The sequence below is a fragment of the Aethalodelphis obliquidens genome, unplaced genomic scaffold (genome assembly GCF_003676395.1).
Source record: "Aethalodelphis obliquidens isolate GAN/ISIS:26980383/991018 unplaced genomic scaffold, ASM367639v1 scaffold6, whole genome shotgun sequence".
NCBI classification, from domain to species: Eukaryota; Metazoa; Chordata; class Mammalia; order Artiodactyla; family Delphinidae; genus Aethalodelphis; species Aethalodelphis obliquidens.
This window is the reverse complement of record NW_020837950.1, coordinates 13,805,301-13,825,822: the sequence shown is the minus strand read 5'-3', so window position 1 is coordinate 13,825,822 and position 20,522 is coordinate 13,805,301. Positions and strand designations below refer to the sequence as shown.

Sequence of the window (20,522 nt, the reverse complement as noted above, 5' to 3'; positions counted from 1 at the left end):
TCCAGACACGTACAAAGAGATACAAAAAACATACACGTGTAGAGGTCAAGGGACCATAGCAGTTATGTAGTCCAAGCCTCTCAATTTATTAAAAAGGAAACTAAACACCCAAAATATTTACCAAAATATTTACCAAAATTGCATAGATGTTATTTTGAAAAAGCAGTCACATGTTAGCTCTCTACATACTGTTACTTTTTTTTTTTTTTTGCGGTACGCGGGCCTCTCACTGCTGTGGCCTCTCCCGTTGCGGAGCACAGGCTCCGGACGCACAGGCTCAGCGGCCATGGCTCACGGGCCCAGCCGCTCCACGGCATGTGGGATCTTCCCGGACCAGGGCACGAACCCGTGTCTCCTGCATCGGCAGGCGGACTCTCAACCACTGCGCCACCAGGGAAGCCCCTATACTATTACATTTTAAATTATTTTTTAAAATTTTCATCGAAGTTATGTATAGCAGGGTACAATTTTTAAAACCTGCTATACGAGAAAGAAAAGGTCCCAGACCCCTGCTCCTTATTTCCCTCCCCAGAAAGACCACTTTTCTGCCTCCATATGCCTAATGGCAAGTAAGTGTTGCCACCTCCTGCTTTTTCAGTTTGAGGCACCGCACATTAGCTTTCACCTTTGAACATGAGGACTTAGCTCTTTATTCTCCTGGTCTATACCATGTGCAATTGGCATCCTCACAGTATAGTTACATCTCAGTTTTGATTAGAAAAGTATTCAAAATTTACATTATTATGACTATATGTGCTATTCAGAAATGGGGCCTATACTAAACTATGTTTTTCCTATCAGCACAACTTATCCCTGGAGTTAATAATTTTCTTTTTACTTGTTTGTTTATTTTTGTCTGTTTGTGTGTGTGTGTGTTTTATGTACTTAACATTCATCCAGTACTGAAATATTTGCCAGTTGTCTAGATAGTCTCTGAAGGTGCTTCCTGATTCTATCAGTTTCATATCAGGTGTTATGTCAATTATGTCAGTTTCATGCGTCTGAAGAAGTCTCTCTCAGAAACCGCTGACCTGCTCATCTGGACTGGTTGCCCCCTCTGCCTGGTTATCTGAGGTCTTCTGCATTACCATCCAGAGTCCCTTTACTTTTCTTCTGTGTCAGAGCTATTTCCTAGACCTCACATCTTTTTTTTTTTCTTCCTTGTTTTATTCCTTCATTTTCATGGACCACATCCTACAGTACCTCCTTAAGAAAAAGCATATGGAGGTTTAAAGTTATATAAGAACTTGCCTGTCTAAAATATCAATACCTCACTTGACTGATAGCATGATTGCATAGAGAGTTCTATGTTGGAAATTATTTTCAAGCAAATATTTTTTCTTCAGAATTTTGAAGATATTGCTCCACTGTTTCCTTATCCACAGTATGGCTGTTGAAAAGTATTCTAATACCAACCACCATTCCAATTCCCAGTCCTTTATACATATATAAAACTGTATTTTCTTCTCTGAAAGTTGGTTGAATATATTGAGAAATCTCACAATGATATTCCTCAGTGCCAGTTGTTTGTTTGTGTTTTTAATCCACTGCACTGAACACTCAGTGAGCCTTTTAAGTCTAGAAAATCTACCCTCCCGTTTTGGGGAATTTTCTCGAATTATTTTGTTGATGTTTCTTCTTCTGTGGGTGTTTTGTTTTACTTTCTAGATCTCCTGGCATTCCTGGATTATTTATCTGCTTTTCTTATTCTTCCTCTCCTGTTACCTATTTCTTTGTCTTTTCACTCCAATTTCTTAATTTTAACTTAGATTCCTTCAATTGAAGTTTTTTATTTATGCTGTCATGTTTTTAATTCCTAAGAGGCCTTTTTTTGTTCTCTGAATGCTCTTTTTTTTAACAGTATCATTTTCTTGCTTCATGAGACAACGTATTTCTCTTATCTCCATGAGTTTTTTAATAATAATTTTTGAAATTTTCTTTTTACTCCGCAGTTCCTGATCTCTCCGCATTGTTTTTTTGGTTTTCTTCAGCTATTTGATAATCATTAGTGTTCTCAGATATAAGAGTAAGGAACTAAAAACTGAAGTTCCGAATAAGAATGTGAGGGTGGGGAGAAGGTTGCACTTCCTGATGATGACTTTCCTTGTAATGAGCTGGCTGAGCCAGCTGTTAGGGAACTTCTACGGTCAGCATCTTTAGGGCTTTCGTCATGTGTTGGCCAGATCCCCTAAGAAAATACCTGCAAACTCTTGCCCAGAGGGTAAGGGCCTGGCTGCCAGTGTTTGTTTAGGAGATTGAGGGTGAGAAGTAGACTGGAGGAATCCTGGGATGCTTCGTGCCTATTTACTCCATCCTCCTATCTTTATATGGTCCCCACCCTGAATATTGCCTGGACATCCCCAGTTTCAGAGACCCGAGGCACCTACTGCTGCTAGAAGACAGGTGGATGAGTGGCCACGAACTCAGTGGACCTGAGAAAGCTGACCCAGAAGCTGGAAGCGGGACAGATGAGCCCCACCAGTGTTCAGGGCAGGGTCCTGCCAGGGCTCCAGGAGTAGCAGCAGCAGCGCCTCAGGCTGAGAGGAGGCTGAGGCCAGAATGGCAGCAGCGGCTGAACTTGGTTTAACAAGCAGCTGGTACCCTACCTCCTTTTGCTACTGCAAGCATCTGGGCGGCAGCATCCCCTCCACCTCAGCAGAAGCCTGGAAAAGCATCCTGCGGTGAGGGCAAAAGAGAGGGCCGTGAATTTGAGAGGTGTGCCTTTCTGGCTTGGGGTCTTTCCTAAGGTGTCTGGCTGTGGCTTCAGTCACAGGCTTAACTGGCACTGGAGGATGTACCTCCAAGGTGGGTCAGGTGGGTTCCTCCCCACGGGGCCTCTCCACTGCGTCAGTGTCCTTACAGCAGGGCAGCTGGCTTCCTTCAGACTGAACCGCTTGAGAGACCGTTACAGAAGCAATTATGCCTTCTCTAACCTAACACTGGCAGTCACACATCATCATTTCTGCCATGTTTTATTGAACACGCAGCCTTGTTTCAGTGTGGGAAGAGGACCGCAATAGGATGTGATGCCAGGAGGCGAGGATCACGGGGTCCCAGCTGGGAAGCTGGCTACCACACCTAAAACCATTCTGTGATGACTTCTTATCTTTTACTGCTTAGTGAAGAGAGGAGTATTTTTAATGAAACGAAGGTTAAATAGATACCCTCTTCTGGAGTGTATCTAAGGCAAATGATGGAGGTGATACTGAGAGAGGCCAAAGCAGTAATCCCCCGTGGAGAGCCCAAGAAGAGTGAATGAGCACAGTGGGTTCCAGAAGAGGGTGAGGAAGGACCCTGGGTACTAGAAAAGGAAGGAAAGGAAGGGAAAGGCCAGAGGACTTGAGCCTCTCTGATGATTCAAGGCATCCGGATTTAAGTTGGAGTAATTACAGGCACCACATTTACAATTCCGAAATTTGTTCAGCCCAAAGAAACTAAAACGGGAGAATAGAGAGAAAGAGATGATTCATTTCAATTCTACAAGCATTTGTGTGTTTCCTCTGGTCAACAGAAAATACTTACTGTTACAAGTTACCCTTTGGGTCTGTGCTAAAACTCTCCAATTACAAGTTTCCCTTCACTTTTGTGAGTGTGTGTGTGTGTTTCTTTGTATTTCCTGAGCAGAGATGAAATAGTGATTTGGGGAGCCAGGTAATAATCTTTCATATACTCAAGAAATCTGACTGTGACCTGGCCCGCTCGTCTTTCACTCACATTTGAAAAGTGCTTCGCTATTAGAGAGGAAGCAGCTTCCTGACGGATCCATGTATGTCCAGGAAAGCAGTCTTTTACAGTGATCCCGCCACTATCTTAACAATAGACAGTTATATTCAAGGCATTAATTTAGGACCTTTGTATGTCTTATCTCTAATCCTTATAATCGCACTAGAAACAGCATCATCCCCATTCTACAGGTGAGGAAACTGAGTAATGTCTCTGAGTCATGTGACTGTGCTGAAGTCATTTCCTCCCTCCCTAAGAGTTAATACTCTACTGAGAACCTAATGCCCAGCATCCCACCCCTGGAGATTGATTAACTCTCAGCAGGGGAAGTTGGGCCTGGGGTCACTGCTAATCGGAGGTTAGCGGTGTGTGCCTGAGGGAAAATTGTCTGAGAAATGCGTTTGCCCTTCAGGCCAGAACCCTGAAACCTTGTGCTGGAGCCACCAGGACTGGCTGAGGAACTTTGGAATTTCAGAAATGTTGTGAGGTGATACGAAAAGTTGAATTCTATTAAAGTATAATTAAAGTAAAAACAAAGTTAATAAATACTCAAAACTCATCACTTCCTAATTATTTTACTGTTTTCTGTGTTCTTGAGGGTATCTACATCTATCATATCTGTGTGGTAGAAACACTCTGTAATGGTGTAAAACCGTACATCTCTCCAGCTTTGTGTTCAGGGACCTAACATTGCTAGCTTGAAATCAGCCGTGACGGAAGCATTTACACCATGGAAAGTGGCGAGTGCTATAAAGCCGGGCTTGATTTAATAGGTGGTTGCTTGACGACACTTACGACTGTGATGAAGAAAATGTTAGTGCAAGTTAAATGTAAAAGTCTGCTGAGTCTGTAGCTTTTGCATGAGGATAACCCAAAAAATTCCTGGAGGAAGTTTTCTTCCAGTATTTAAAAGCTGTTGTCTGATGCAGCAAAGAACTAGTCATTAACAACCAAGTGAAATTCCAAGAAATGTATTCCTTTTTTCACTTTTGTCTAACTCATTAACTCAAATGAAAATATCCACTAACATTCAAATCAGATCTATGTTTACTGGCAAAAGAGTCTGGCAAAACTCAGTTAAAGCATTCTGTGAAAATAAGTTGTCCCTATGGAATTCGTTATGAAAAGAAACTATTGGGGTTTTTTTGTTTTTTTGCGGTATGCGGGCCTCTCACTGTTGTGGCCTCTCCCGTTGCAGAGCACAGGCTCCGGACGCGCAGGCTCAGCGGCCATGGCTCACGGGCCCAGCCGCTCCGTGGCATGTGGGATCTTCCCGGACCGGGGCACGAACCCGCGTCCCCTGCATCGGCAGGCGGACTCTCATCCACTGCGCCACCAGGGAAGCCCTGGGGTTTTTATTATTACTTATAAACTGTGTGCTACACATGCTTTATTTATAATAAACTTTTTTCTTTTTTTGTAGAACCAGTTGTTAAACATTGCCAGTGCACCACTGTCTGTGGGGTATAATTGGTCTACAAGTTTTGCACCTGCTAGAACCACAGAGCAAAGTTCTTGCATTCCCCCAAAGCACTGGCACAATTTTGAACATAGTTGAAATAGGAATACAGTTTTTTTATCCCATTGTTAAAAAAGAGAAGCTAAAAAGCATGCCAACTTCTTCTGGTGTTAAATTTTCTGCATTAGTCCACTGGCGAGAGGGAATACTGTCAAGAAATCTTCAGACTACCCCAAAGCAGCTTACAGATAAATGTCTCCTCATGGATTTTGTTTCCATGCATCTATGTACCTTTTATTGCTAATGAAGATTGTAGGATCCTTTTCCAGCTATCTCTGGTTTAAGCAGCAGTATTTTTTCCCCCAAAGACAGTAAGTTAATACACTTTATGTGTTACTATATCAGGCTAAGAAAACATTAAGGATTGAAAATTTGGGAATTTAAGCCAGTCTCATATTTACTTAGTTGAGTGAATTACAAGTAGGTTAAGAGCGTATCAATTTCTGGTTTTGTTTTCCTTCTACCCTGTACCACTCCCTAGAAATACTCTAGAAATCTGTGGATTGTTATGCATATTTTTATATGCTCAGTTACTTAAATCTACTTTAATTGGTTTTGGACTGTTTCCACAAACTGGATTTTCCATGTTGCACTCCACACTGTGGGAAGTGGGGCTCGCTGTTGATTTTAGCTTACACATAAGCAAATTTCCTTTGGCCAAATGTTTTCATTTTCTTTGAGCAAACTTTAATATGCAAAATTTTGAAAACTGCCATCCTTCCTACCTTAATCTCACGGACATCTAATATTTATTAATGGAAAACAAGGAAGGAAAAAAACAATAGCCAGGGACACTTCCAATATTTTCTGGAAAATTGCTTACATACGATTAGGAATACTTAAGTGGCAGAGATAAAAATAATAACTGGGCAAGATATATCTGACTCAGGTTTGTACAGGCATCTTGATGGAGACAGATGATGTCTGCAGAGTTCTTGGTTCCCTTGGAAAAGTAGGTGGATTGCCAAGTAACGGTGGGAAATACTTACAGTGCACGTTTTCTGGGTGATTATTAGGCAGCATTTTTTTCTGGTTTTGATGTTAAGAATATGTCAGGTTCTTTATTTTCATGGGACGTCCATTTTACCTAACTTATCAGAACTGATACTGAGAGGAAACCTTGAGGAAGTTTTTGATCTCTTGGGATTTTGTTGTTAGTTGGAAGAGAAGCAATGTTGGTTTTTGGTATTTGTGTGTGTGTGTATCAGTGGCATTTAAGGAAGCAAGATGAAATAGGTAGTCCATACAGAAGTACCTCTCTCTTTTTTTTTTTTTTTTTTTAGCTTTTGAAGATCACTGCTCCAGGAAACATACAATTTAAATACAAGGTCATTTGGCTGCCGTCTGAGCAGAATAGATAGATAATGCTTTTCCTGGAGACTGAGTGCACACATTGATGTTACAGCTTCATGAAGTCTAGGAACTTAAGTCACAAGAACCCATGTCCAGGAAGCTCCTGGGAATCCATTCTAGTGTGGCCACAGTTGGGGTGTCTTCTGAACCTCGAAGCCATTCCTTGAATTCAGCTCCCTTTAATCAAACCATACTGCCCTGGATCTAGTAATATGAGACCAAACGTTTAGGGCCAGCTGGTTAACAAATACTTATTGAGCTCCCACTACATGCCTGGTGCCGGACTGAGCACCAGGCAGTTTCCTTACGGGATTTACATTCTAGCACAGAACAGGCTTAGAAGTGGGTGAAAATTCTTCCCGTTATTCATCTAAAATCAGTCGAATGTGTGTCAGGCACTCTGCTACACACTAAGGAGGCAACTGTGAAACATTCAGAGTCCCTTGTATGCGAGGTATGGCAGGTACTGTGGGAGCTCAGAACCAGGACCACTAGTTCATAGGGAACTACTGCTGGTGATTTACGTCCAGGGAGGAGAGAGCTCAGGGCAGTCCCAGTAAAAACTCCCAAAGCGTGAAAGAACTGAGGATTTCTCCTCATTATCCAACCCACCACTGTTTGGGGGATTTTTGCAGATGGGGCACGGGGGCCACAGTGATGCCAAGAGCAGGAGAGGGAGGAACAGGAGGTGGGAAGGGGTGTCGGAAGCAGATTCCAGTGTCCCTTTTCCCCTCCCTCTGGGTCTTCCCTGAAGGGCCCTCCCACTTCTGTCCAGCTCAGCCTGTTTTCCTGATCTTCTTTTAGGTCTGCCATGGGTGCCTGGTCAAAGATCAGAAAATCACTTCATTTTGATTCCACATTTGCTGTGAACTAAAGATCAGTATTTCAGCACATGTGCTTTTTCTCACAGTAACTCTGATAGGAAAGGGACATCATCATCATCATAGCTACTTTATGAAGGAGGACACTGGTGGCCTCTGCTTGAGTGACTTTTCTGGGTCCACAGTTAAATGTGGCAGTGCTGGGCTTCCCTGGTGGCGCAGTGGTTGAGAGTCCGCCTGTGGATGCAGGGGATGCGGGTTCATGCCCCGGTCCGGGAAGATCCCACATGCCGTGGAGCGGCTGGGCCCATGAGCCATGGCCGCTGAGCCTGCGCGTCCGGAGCCTGTGCTCCGCAACGGGAGAGGCCACAAGAGTGAGAGGCCCGCGTACCGCAAAAAAAAAAATGTGGCGGTGCCAAGCCTGGAGCCACATATCCTGGGACTTTGGGTCCCAGTCAACAGAATGTGGCAGCTTTAGGGTCAGTCAGAGCTCAAATATTGGTGCTCCCACTAGCTCACCAGAGGATAAAAGGCAGATTGCTTAACCTCTTTAACCTTTGCTTTCTCCCCTAATTAATGGGCTGAAAAATAGTATCTACCTCCTAAGGTGGTTGTGAGGGTTAAATGAGGTAATGCACATAAAGTGCTTAATGCATATAGTAAGCACTCAGTAAATATTATAATTCCACTATGAATAATAGGTACTAAATCAGATTCTGTGGTAACAGAATTGAATGAGACACAGCACCAGCCAGAGAGACAGACATCTACATAACTGACCACAAGGCCAAGGGATAGACTCTGAGTAAGCAGTTGGTTGGCATAGATGGTTCCATTTGGAGATGGGGACCAGGGGTCCAAAAGGCTCCACAGAGCAGATCGTAATGGCACTTTGACCCAGGAGGTAGAATTTCACTCGCCTTGAAAAGGTGAGCCCAGCTAATGAGACACAATTGTATTAGTTATCTATTGCTGTGTAACAAAGTACCCCCTCCCCACCCCCTGCATTAGCAGCTTAAAACAGCAAACATTTGTTATCTCACAGGAACCCAGGCACAGTTTAACAGGGCACCGCTGGTTCAAGGTCTCTCGTGGGGTTATAGTCAAGCTGTTGGCCAGGGCCGTGTTCATCTCCTGGCTGCATATGAGCTAGAGAACCTGCTGCCAAGCTCACTCAGGTGCCCATTGGCAGGCCTCCAAAGACCCACTGCCAAGTTCACTCACATGGTTCTGGCATGGCTTGGTTCCTCCTCATCTGCTTTGTTCATCCTGTAGAGCCAGAGTCAGCACTTTTTCTGTAGAGGGCCAGAGAGTCAATATTTTAGGCTTTGTGGGTCATACGACATCTGTAGCGACTACTCAACACTGCTGTGTAGCTCGAAAGCAGCCATAGACAACTCATAAATGAATGGGCATAGCTGTACTCCAGTAAAACTTTACTTAGCAAAAACAGGTGGCCTGACCCCTGCTCCAGATCTCTACAAGGACAGCAGCATGGTGTAGCAAAAATAATACTGGCAGCGGACTTCCCTGGTGGTCCAGTGGTTAAGAATCCGCTTTCCAATTCAAGGGATGCTGGTTCGATCCCTGATTAGGGATCTACAGGGGGAACAAACTAAGATCCCACGTGCCGCAGGACAACTAAGCCTGCACACCTCAACTACTGAGCCCATGTGCTCTGAAGCCCGCGTGCCACAACAAAAGAGCCCATGTGCCACAACTACTGAGCCCATGTGCTCTGGAGCCTGCAAGCCACAACTAGAGAGCCCGTGCACCACAACGAAAGACCCCTCATGCCGCAACGAAGATCCCACGTGCCACAACTAAGACCTGACACAGCCAAATAAATAAATAAATAAATATATTTTTAAAATAAATTTTAAAAAGTAATACTGGCAGTCACAGCCTCTCAGGGCTGCAGTTCCCAATCTGTAACACATGTGGGCTAGAGTAATATTTCCTAGGGCCTTCCCACCCCAAAATGCTGTGACTCTAACTTTAATTTTTTTTTTTTTTTTGCGGTACGCGGGTTTACTGCTGTGGCCTCTCCCGTCGCGGAGCACAGGCTCCGGATGCACAGGCCCAGCGGCCATGGCTCACGGGCCCAGCCGCTCCGCGGCATGTGGGATCCTCCTGGACCGGGGCACGAACCCGTGTCTCCTGCATTAGCAGGCGGACTCTCAACCACTGCGCCACCAGGGAAGCCCTCTAACTTTAATCTTTATTCACAGCAGTTTAATAGCCATTTATGTGTTCTCATTGTCTCTCTCTACTAAGACTAATAGCTTAGCCAGGGTGTCAAAACACTTCACAAATCTCACTGTAGAATGGGAGAAATTTAGCGAGGGACAGCTTAATTGATATGTTCAAGTCCCTCCTTTAATACATGTAGTCTCAGTCAGTCGTGGCGTGGCTGGCCAGCTTGGGGCAGAGAGTGATGGCCTCTTGGCAGCAGGGCCCTTGCCTGCCTACACAAGAAAAGAGAGGCCCAGGAGCTGGAGGACCAGTAGCATCCTAATAAAATCTGCTAGTGATTGATTGCTTACCTGTGCCAATACCATGTATGTAATCCACGGGATAACGGCTCTTAGGTTCTGAAGATGCATATATTTAAGGAATCACAAATAGTGGAGTCTCTACAACAGGTACATGAGAGTTGACTCCCTGCCCCTGAAAATTTCTCTTGAAGTAATTGCACAGAAACCTATCCCTAACTTTTCTTTTTTGCATTACGCTTACAGTTAATATACAACCTGTTTTTTTTAGAACAACCATAATGTCAGATCAAGGTCACTCAGAGGTTGAAAGAGGCCTGGATTACTTTGTTGTTGTTGTTTCCAAGGCTACTGATATATTAAAGAAGTAAAATAATGACAAAGCAGGATTATGAACATTGAAGGATATTTTAAATGCTTATCTGTACAGATTTGCAATATTGCACACATGCATAAAGGTGATAAAATTTTCCTATTCTCAAGGTAAAGTATTAGTTCATAGGGAACCGCTCGTGATTTACTATGGAAACGTGGGGCTGAAGTTCAAAGCTGTGTGATGAACATTGTTTTCTTTCAATCCTCTCCGTGTAGCTCTGGGCGTATATTTGGAGATACTCGTCAAGAGTCTACATTGAGGCCCTTCATGAATGGGAAGCCCAGGTTAGTTGACCTCCTGTGTCCCATATTCCCACAGTTCCTACCTGCCCCCATGACGATAGGCTTGATGACATGAATCCTGTCATATTGAAGACTTTATGGTGTGAATAAAAAAGCTTGAACTTTGAATCCTGGCTCCACCATTTACTAGTTGTGTAACCTTATATGAATTAGTTAAGCTTAATAAACCAGTCTCCATATTCATAAGATGGAGCTAGTAATGCTTATGTCACAGAGTTGCTGGGAAGAAAATGAAATAATGAGTGTCAAGTACCAAACACATACTGGATATTCAAGTGTCAGATACTATCACTACCACCACCACAACCAGCACCACCCCCCCCCACACACACACTCTCTCACTCACTCACACATCAGATCCAGAGCCCAAGTTTGGGTTTTGAACATCTGTTGAGTGTAACTACACTGCCTTCCTGGGCCCAGTGAAGAGTCCTATGCCCACAGCTTCCCTGAGCTCCCGTTCACAAGTGAACTGACAGCCCCACAGCTGCAGTGACTTGGCCCACAGGCTCTGCCTCCATTTCATCCCCTCACCTGCCCTTGGTAAATGAAGGTGTGAGAGACAGTATGCAGCTCTGAGACACACTTCTTAGGCCACTTATGTGAGAAAACTGAGAATAGGACTTTATAAGTAGAAAAGGTAATATCCAGAGGGCATTGGAGCACCTACATGTTTACAGGATGACTGTCAGCCGTTTCTCCTGGGGTCCCTGCTGTTAAGAGGGACGCACCTTAAGCCTCTGCCTGGGAAGAGCTTGTGCCACAAAGAGAAAAAAAGATTAACTTAATAGAAGTTAAAAATTTGCGTCTGATTCCCTGGCATCTATTGTTCAGGGTCTTTAAGTGTTTCGGAAGAGAGGATTTCTGCCTGTATAGGTAATTGCTGGGCAGGTTTTCCTTGGTCTTTTACCCATATAGAGCTCTGAATTTGAAGAGCGGTGATGCCTTGCAGATCCAGCATTTCCTGGTTTATGATGGAGAAACAGCCTCCTGGCTGTCTCTAATGACTAGGTCCTATAGATCATCTTTACTTTGTATCAGAAGAAAATTAGGAAATGGAAAGGCAAGAAAATCAAAATCATGTCACACCTTACAGTTATGTAAAGTTTATAGTCAGCACCATAGACATTGAACTTGGAAACTGCAAGGAGGGTAACTTTACTGAAAAAGGAAAGTTCCAAAAATGTTAAGCGATAGAGAAAAATGGTTAATTAGCTGGCATAATATATCTTCCATTATTAATTATATAATAATTGGAATAATTTGCAGCCATATAAAAATATCATTGTGGGGACTTCCCTGGCGACCCAGTGGTTGAGACTTTGCCTTCCAATGTAGGGGGTGCAGGTTCAATCCCTGGTCAGGGAGTTAAGATCCCACATGCCTTGTGGCCAAAAAACCAAAAACACATAAAACAGAAGTGATACTGTAACAAATTCAATAAAGACTTTTAAAATGGTCCACATCAAAAAAATCTTTAAAAAAAATTTTAAAAATAAAACAATCATTATGAACATTATGGATTGTCATGGGAAAGGCTTGAAACATAATGTTAAAGGGGAAAATAGCAGGATGTGAAGTTGTTTATATATTGTGTAAAACAGGTATGCAGTTCTTGGATTGGAAGAGTCAACACTGTGAAAATGACTATACTACCCAAAGCAATCTACAGATTCAATGCAACCCCTATCAAACTACCACTGACATTTTTCACAGAACTAGAACAAAAATTTCACAATTTATATGGAAACACAAAAGACCCCAAATAGCCAAAGCAATCTTGAGAAAGAAAAACAGAACTGGAGGAATCAGGCTCCCTAACTTCAGACTATACTACAAAGCTACAGTAATCAAGACAGTATGGTACTGGCACAAAAACAGAAATATAGATCAATGGAACAGGATAGAAAGCCCAGAGATAAACCCATGCACATATGGTCACCTTATCTTCGATAAAGGAGGCAAGAATATACAGTGGAGAAAAGACAGCCTCTTCAATAAGTGGTGCTGAGAAAACTGGACAGCTACATGTAAAAGAATGAAATTAGAACACTCCCTAACACCATACACAAAAATAAACTCAAAATGGATTAAAGACCTAAAGGAAAGTCCAGACACTGTAAAACTCTTAGAGGAAAACACAGGCAGAACACTCTATGACATAAATCACAGCAAGATCCTTTTTGACCCACCTCCCAGAGAAATGGAAATAAAAACAAAAATAAAAAAATGGGACCTCATGAAACTTAAAAGCTTTTGCACAGCAAAGGAAACCATAAACAAGACCAAAAGACAACCCTCAGAATGGGAGAAAATATTTGCAAATGAAGCAACTGACAAAGGATTAATATCCAAAATTTACAAGCAGCTTATGCAGATCAATATCAAAAAAACAAACAACCCAATCCAAAAATGGGCAGAAGACCTAAATAGACATTTCTCCAAAGAAGACATACAGATTGCCAACAAACACATGAAAGAATGCTCAACATCATTAATCATTAGAGAAATGCAAATCAAAACTACAGTGAGATATCATCTCACACCAGTCAGAATGGCCATCATCAAAAAATCTAGAAACAATAAATGCTGGAGAGGGTGTGGAGAAAAGGGAACCCTCTTCCACTGTTGGTGGGAATGTAAATTGATACAGCCACTATGGAGAACAGTATGGAGGTTCCTTAAAAAACTAAAAATAGAACTACCATACGACCCAGCAATCCCACTACTGGGCATATACCCAGAGAAAACAATAATTCAAAAAGAGTCATGTACCAAAATGTTCATTGTAGCTCTATTTACAGTAGCCAGGACATGGAAGCAACCTAAGTGTCCATCAACAGGTGAATGGATAAAGAAGATGTGGCACATATATACAATGGAATATTACTCAGCCATAAAAAGAAACGAAATTGAGTTATTTGTAGTGAGGTGGATGGACCTAGAGTCTGTCATACAGAGTGAAGTGAGTCAGAAAGAGAAAAACAAATACCGTATGCTAACATATATATATGGAATCTTAAAAAAAAAGGTCATGAAGAACCTAGGGGCAAGACGGGAATAAAGACACAGACCTACTAGAGAATGGACTTGAGGACACGGGGAGGGGGAAGGGTAAGCTGGGACAAAGTGAGAGAGTGTCATGGACTTATGTCTACTACCAAATGTAAAATAGATAGCTAGTGGGAAGCAGCTGCATAGTACAGGGAGATCAGGTTGGTGCTTTGTGACCACCTAGAGGGGTGGGATAGGGAGGGTGGGAGGGAGGGAGACACAAGAGGGAAGAGATATGGGGACATATGTATATGTATAACCAATTCACTTTGTTATAAAGCAGAAACTAACACACCATTGTAAAGCAATTGTACTCCAATAAAGATGTTAAAAAAAACAGGTATGCAGATGGACATAAACTAAAACAAATCCTGGGGAAAATACTGAGCATCTAACACAGGTTAGATTGCTATGATTACAGCTGGCTTTTTTCTTCCCTTTTCCCAAACTTTGTATGATTTGTGCATGTTTGTGTATAATCACATCTATTTTATATATATGTATTTTACATATAAATATGTACATATACAAACATCTTTTTTTAATGAGAAAAGTTCTTTAAGCATTTGGAAAAGATTGGAGATATTTATGAGCAGAGCAGCTACAAAAGAAAAAAAAAGTTTTTATACTTAAAAAAAGTACTTAGACTTTGTACCAAGGACTAAACTTTAAAATCCATCAGTAGATGAGTGAATTTTACACTTTATACTGCAGATGACCGTGCTTTAGTGAAGTAACTAGGGTCGTTCTTTTTTTCCGTGGAGATTCTAGATATCAATCACGGTTTTGTTTTCCCTTGGTTTAAATGGCATTCCTCTTTGATCATTACTTCGCACTGGGAAAAGATATTTCCTTGTGCAAAGTAGTGGTTAGCTTCTTATAACCTCAGACAACAAAGGGCCCCTGTGTGAGGATGCAGGAATTCGTCTTGGAATACAGGGAAGGCCCCCAGCTGAATCGTATCCAAGGAAGATGCTGCAAAGCTTGCAAAGCTAGTTCGGAGAAAGGAGCCCAGCTGGAGATCTTTTCTTTCTATTCACATATTGGCCCTGCTTGAGAGGTGGGGGTGGGGGGAAGCCCATAAAAGGAAACCCGAAAACAAGCCTGAATTGCATTTACAAATTACAAGGAAAAGTTAATTCTGGCAACCAGCGTTGGTGCCAACTCAGGCTTATCATGTTTAGAATCTAACTCCACTTGGGGAGAAACTTTGTTTTCCTTCTCATGGAAGTTAAAGAAGGCAACAGAGGTGGACTGTATGGTGTAAGTTCTGAATGCAAACCTGTCTGTGGGTAAGTCACAGGCTGGCTCAGTTCCCCTTGGCCACCTGTACTCTCGGCCCACCGTGAGTCCCACGTGTTGCTGCCGTTTATTATTGTGAACTGCGAATCTCATCAAGCCGGGCCCGGAGCATGGCATTCGCAGCCCTCCTCTACCTAACTCCTGTGGGTTTACGTGTGACCATGCTTCCTTTTTCACCACCCACAAGCCTCTTCCCCTCCAGCCACCTTCTCATGCCCTTCAGCTTCCCCTCGACCTTGGGAGGGTTTATAGAATGACACGTGGTACCTGCGGGTGGACGCTGGCATGTCCTGGGCTTTGGGTAAATGCCAGTACCCTTCCCCCTTCTTCCTCTTGCCCTTCTTTGAACTTAAATTCCTCTTCCTCTCATAAGTACTAAAGTTCCTGGTCAATGATAGATCCTTCCGCAAAAGCCAGAAATCAGGGCAGCGATGAGAAGAAATGAGAGGTGCGGAGAGCCAGCCCTCGTCTTCATTGAGGGCCCCTCTTCACCTGTAGATTAAGAATGACGAGCAGAATAGCAGCTGCCGTTTTTGTGCTTCTGCCACCGGCTTATCCTGATTCCTGCGTTATCTATAAACCTGGCATCTGAAAAAACAGAGGCCCAGAGAGGTTGAGAGATTTGCTTGAGGCCCACACAGCTATAAGTAGTGGAGCTAAAATTCAAACTCAGGAGTTTCTGAGTTCTCCAGAACTCTCCCTTCTTTTCACAACACAGAAGTGCTTTCCCAAAGGCTCAAAGACTATTAGTCACCAGCAGCACTTGCCCCCAACATCTGTGATCAAACAGTATCAGGACATGTAAGAAAGACCCGTTTCTAGTTCCACCGGTGGCTCCAATTGAAAACTAAACTTGGAGTAAAAATTCCACTCCGTGTACAGATAACTAGTTAAATATCAAACTCAGCAAGTCTCTACTTACTAATAGACCCATGGAATGTGATCCCTTCAGGGGTTTGATGTACTTGAAAACACTATAAAAATCACCATTTAAGAACCTGTAGACCAGTACCATCTAACAGAATTTTCTGTGATGAGAAAAATGTTCTGTCTACCCTGTCTGATACGATAGCCACTAGCCACATGTGGCTTTCAAGCACTTGAAATGTGGCTGGCTGGTGTAACCAGGAACTGAACGTTTAATGTACTTAATTTTTAGTAATTTAAATAGCCACCTATGGCTAGTAGTTACCATATTGGGCTGTGTGGCTCTAGAATATTCTGACAGGTTGATTGCTGGTCCCCACATTGTCATGATGCTTTGCCTCTAAGCTCTATTATGTCACTGGATCGTAATTATTTGTTTTTGTTTTGCCCACCCCACCAGGCTGTAAGCAGTTCATCCTGCTAAGTCATCTCTTTTTAGCACATGACCTGGCCCACGGTACTAGGCATTAAATAATTAATGTAGGTTAAATAAATGGATGGGAGTCAGCTTTTTTCAAAAGCATCATTGTTATTGCTTGCTATCATCTGGTTTACCCTTTCTCATGACTTTGCTCTTAGGACTAAATTGGTTCCCAAATCTTCAGATAAAGCCCAGACTGCTTACTCGTGAACACATCTTTCTTTCCTCAAAGGAACTCACTTCTTTCACTGATTATTTTGGTTATTTGCCTCAGTTTCTCTAAATGAATGTTTCTATTACCATTTCTTGATTTTTTTTTTTTTTTTAGTGTTTCAGACATTATATCTTCCAGTGTGGTAAAAGACGGTTCAGCTTCCACCCCTTGCCCCACCACACGTAAGAAATGTTCCCACTCCCTACTGAACACCCCCCTCCAGTTTTAGTTAGATGAATAACTAGTATTTATTATAACTATGTAAATGCAGTTCGCAGCTAAGCCAGGTAGGGAAGTATAATTAAATTTCCTTTCCTGAACACCTTCTTCTCTGAAGGTAGCAAATGGCTCATTTTTTTCATCTGTTCAGTATTCTACATCCTCACCACTGATTTGACCCCAAAGTCTTTCCCTATTGTATATATATCTTTCTCTCTGGGACACTTCAGTGATTCTATCAGTTTCATCTCTTAAAAGAAAACTGCCCAGAGCCTTCTCATCTTCCCAGTCAGAATGAGCTGTCCTCCAGGCTGTACACATTGCTGGCATTCTGGGGTCTCCCATCACCATCGTCCTGGGGGTTACTTTTGTCTCTCTCCTGTGTTTGATGCCCTATCTCCTGTATTCCTTGTCTTCCGCTCTTGGTTTACTACCTCATTTGTTTGTTACATCTTCTAATAGCCTCCTTCCCAGGAGGGGAAGGTATATGAATGGTAAAATTTTTGAGACCTTTCTTATCTGAAAATGTCTTTATAGTACCCCCTCACTTCATTGGTGGTTTGGCCAAGTTCAGAATAATGTGTGTGTGTGTGTGTGTGTGTGTGTGTGTGTGTGTGTGTGTGTGTGTGTTTGTGTTTAAGAAGTCTAAAACCATTCTGATCCCCAGCTCTTTGTATATGATCAGTTTTTTTCTTTCTTGAAGCCTGTAGGAGCTTTACTTTTATGACAGTTCTATTTAATTATTCATGTCTTTATCTCCTTTGCGAATTTATATGAGATTTCCTCATGTTTCTCTTCTAGACTCTCCATTGAAATATTCATGTTTGCTGTCTTGTTTTAATTTCCAAGAACGTTTTATTGTTTCTCTCTCATTATTTTTTTATTGAAGTATAGTTGATTTACAGTGTTTCAGGTGTACATTCAGTTACACGTGTGTGTGTATGTGTATATATATATATATATATATATACTTTTTTAGATTCTTTTCCATCATAGGTTATTACAACATACTGAATATAGTTCCCTGTGCTATACAGTAGGTCCCTGTTGTTTATCTATTTTATATATAGTAGTCTGGAATTTGGAATCCCAAATTCCAAATCTATCCCTCCCCTCCCTTTCTCCTTTGGTTTGTTTTCTATGTCTGTGAGTCATTTTCTGTTTTGTAAATAAGTTCATTTGTATCATTTTTTTAGATTCCACATATAAGTGATATCATATGATCTTTGTCTGACATTTCACATATAAGCAATATCATATGATATTTGTCTTTCTCTGTCTGGCTTACTTCACTTAGTATGATAATCTCTAGGTCCATCCATGTTGCTGCAAATGGCATTATTTCATTTTTTATGGTTGAATAGTATTCCACTGTATGTACCACATCTTCTTTATCCATTCCTCTTTTGATGGACATTTAGGTTGCTTCCATGTCTTAGATATTGTGAACAGTGCTGCAATGAGCATGTATGTGCATGTATCTTTTCGAGTTAGAGTATTCTCCAGATATATGCTCCATGCTGATCACATGGTTACTCTATTTCTGGTTTTTTAAGGAACCTCCATACTGTTCTCCATGATGGCTGCACCAATTTATGTTCCCACCAACAGTGTAAGAGGGTTCCCTTTTCTCTGCACCCTCTCCTCCGCTGAAGTCTTGAACCCCTCAAAGTCATTCACAAGGGTTGGGATCAACTATTTCCACACTCTTGTGTATGTTGATATCTTGACATCTTCCCGTGGATCACAAGTGTTCTTAACGGCATCTAGAATGGTGAACCCTTCCCAGACTTTTCAACTGACTGTGCCCAGATCCATCAGAGCAATCACTGTCTATGGGAGTTATAGCAGCCTTTCAAGTCATATTTCTTAAATAATAAGACTAGAAAGTCAAAATTACTTTCTGATCCATGGGCTGCAGAGTGGATGTTGTGTTAGAAGACATGAAAACAACATTAATCTCGTTGTACATCTCCATCAGAGCTCTTGGGTGACCAGGTGCATTGTCAATGAGCAATAATGTTTTGAAAGGAATCTTTTTTCAGAGCAGTAGGTCTCAACAGTGGGCTTAAGATAGTCAGCAAACCATATTGTAAACAGATGTGCTGTCATCCAGGCTTTGTTGTTCCATGTATAGAGCACAGGCAGAGTAGATTGAGCATAACTTTTGAGGGCCCTAGGATTTTCGGAATGGTAAATGAACATTGGCTTCACCTTAAAGTCACCAGCTGCATTAGCCCATAATAAGGGGGGCAGCCTGTCCTTTGAAGCTTTGGAGCCAAGCATTGGCTGCTCTCTAGCTATGAAAGTCTCAAACGGCATCTTCTTCCACTGTAAGGCTGTTCGTCTATGTTAAAAATCTGGTGTTTAGTGTAGCCACCTTCATTAAGTGTCTTGGCTAGATCTTCTGGATAACTTGCTGCAGCTTCTACATCAGTACTTGCTGCTTCTCCTCACACTTTTATGTTATGGAGACGGCTTCTTTCCTAAACCTCACGAACCAGCCTCTGCCAGCTTCAAACTTTTCTTCTGCAGCTTCCTCACCTCTCTCAGCCTTCACAGAATTGAAGAGAATTAGAGCCTTGCCTTGGGTTAGGCTTTGGCTTAAGGGACTGTGGTGGCTGATTTGATCTTCTACTCAGACCACTACAACTTTCTCCATATCAGCAATAAGCCTGTTTCACTTTCTTATCATTCATGTGTTCACTGGAGTAGCATTTTTAATTTCCTTCAAGAACTTTTCCTTTGCATTTACAACTTGGCTAACTGGTGCAGGAAGCCTAGCTTTCAGCCTCTCTGAGCTTCTGGCATGCCTGCCTCACTAAGCTTGATCATTTCTAGCTTTTGATTTAAAGTGAGAGACGTGTGACTCTTCCCTTCACTTGAACACTTAGGGACCACTGCAAGGTTATTAACTGGCCTAATTTCAATATTGCTGTGTCTCAGGGAATGGGGAGGCCTGAAAAGGGGAGAATGGGGAACAGCTGGTTGGTGAAACAGAGCACACAAACATTTATCAATTAAGTTCGCTGTCTCACATGGCTGCGGTTTGTGGCTCTGCAAAACAGTTACAGTAGTAACATCAAAGATCACTGATCACAGGGGCTTCCCTGGTGGCGCAGTGGTTGAGAGTCCGCCTGTCGATGCAGGGGACGCGGGTTCGTGCCCCGGTCTGGGAGGATCCCACGTGCCGCGGAGCGGCTGGGCCCGTGAGCCATGGCCGCTGGGCCTGCGCGTCCGGAGCCTGTGCTCTGCGACGGGAGAGGCCACAGCAGTGAGAGGCCCGTGTACCACAAAAAAAAAAAAAAAGATCACAGATCACTGTAACAAATATAATAATAATGACATTTGAAATAATGTGAGAATTACCAAAATGTGACACAAAGTGAGCAAATGCTGTTGGAAAAATGGTGCCGATAGACTTGCTCAACGCAGGGTTGCCACAAACCTTCAACTTGTAAAAACAAAACAAAACAGAAAAACATGCAATAGTTACGAAGCACAATAAAACGAGGTGTACCGGGACTTCCCTGGTGGTCCAGTGGTGAAGAATCCACCTTACAATGCGGGGGATACAGGTTCGATCCCTGGTCAGTAAACTAAGATCCCACATGCCGCAGGGCAGCTAAGCCTGCACACCACAACTGCTAAGCTTGCGCGCCTCAACTAGAGAGCCTGCAGGCCACACGCTACAGAGCCCACGCACTCTGGAACCCGCACACCACAACTACAGAGCCCGCGCATCCTGGAGCCCGTGTGCCACCAACTAGAGAGAGAAAATCCGCATGCCACGACT

At 42.7% G+C, this 20,522-nt stretch overlaps 1 protein-coding gene and 1 pseudogene across 1 annotated transcript in view; both read left to right on the top strand.

The window, feature by feature from the left end:
- Nucleotides 1–20,522, top strand: part of PGCKA1 (PDCD10 and GCKIII kinases associated 1) — an 83,423-nt gene that overhangs the window by 42,216 nt on the left and 20,685 nt on the right. The window contains exon 3 of the mRNA XM_027103188.1: nt 10,503–10,572. The gene's annotated coding sequence lies outside the window, so the exon portion shown is untranslated. The remainder of the gene's footprint in view (nt 1–10,502; nt 10,573–20,522) is intronic.
- Nucleotides 1–20,522, top strand: part of LOC113619234 (CDGSH iron-sulfur domain-containing protein 2 pseudogene) — an 80,571-nt pseudogene that overhangs the window by 42,203 nt on the left and 17,846 nt on the right.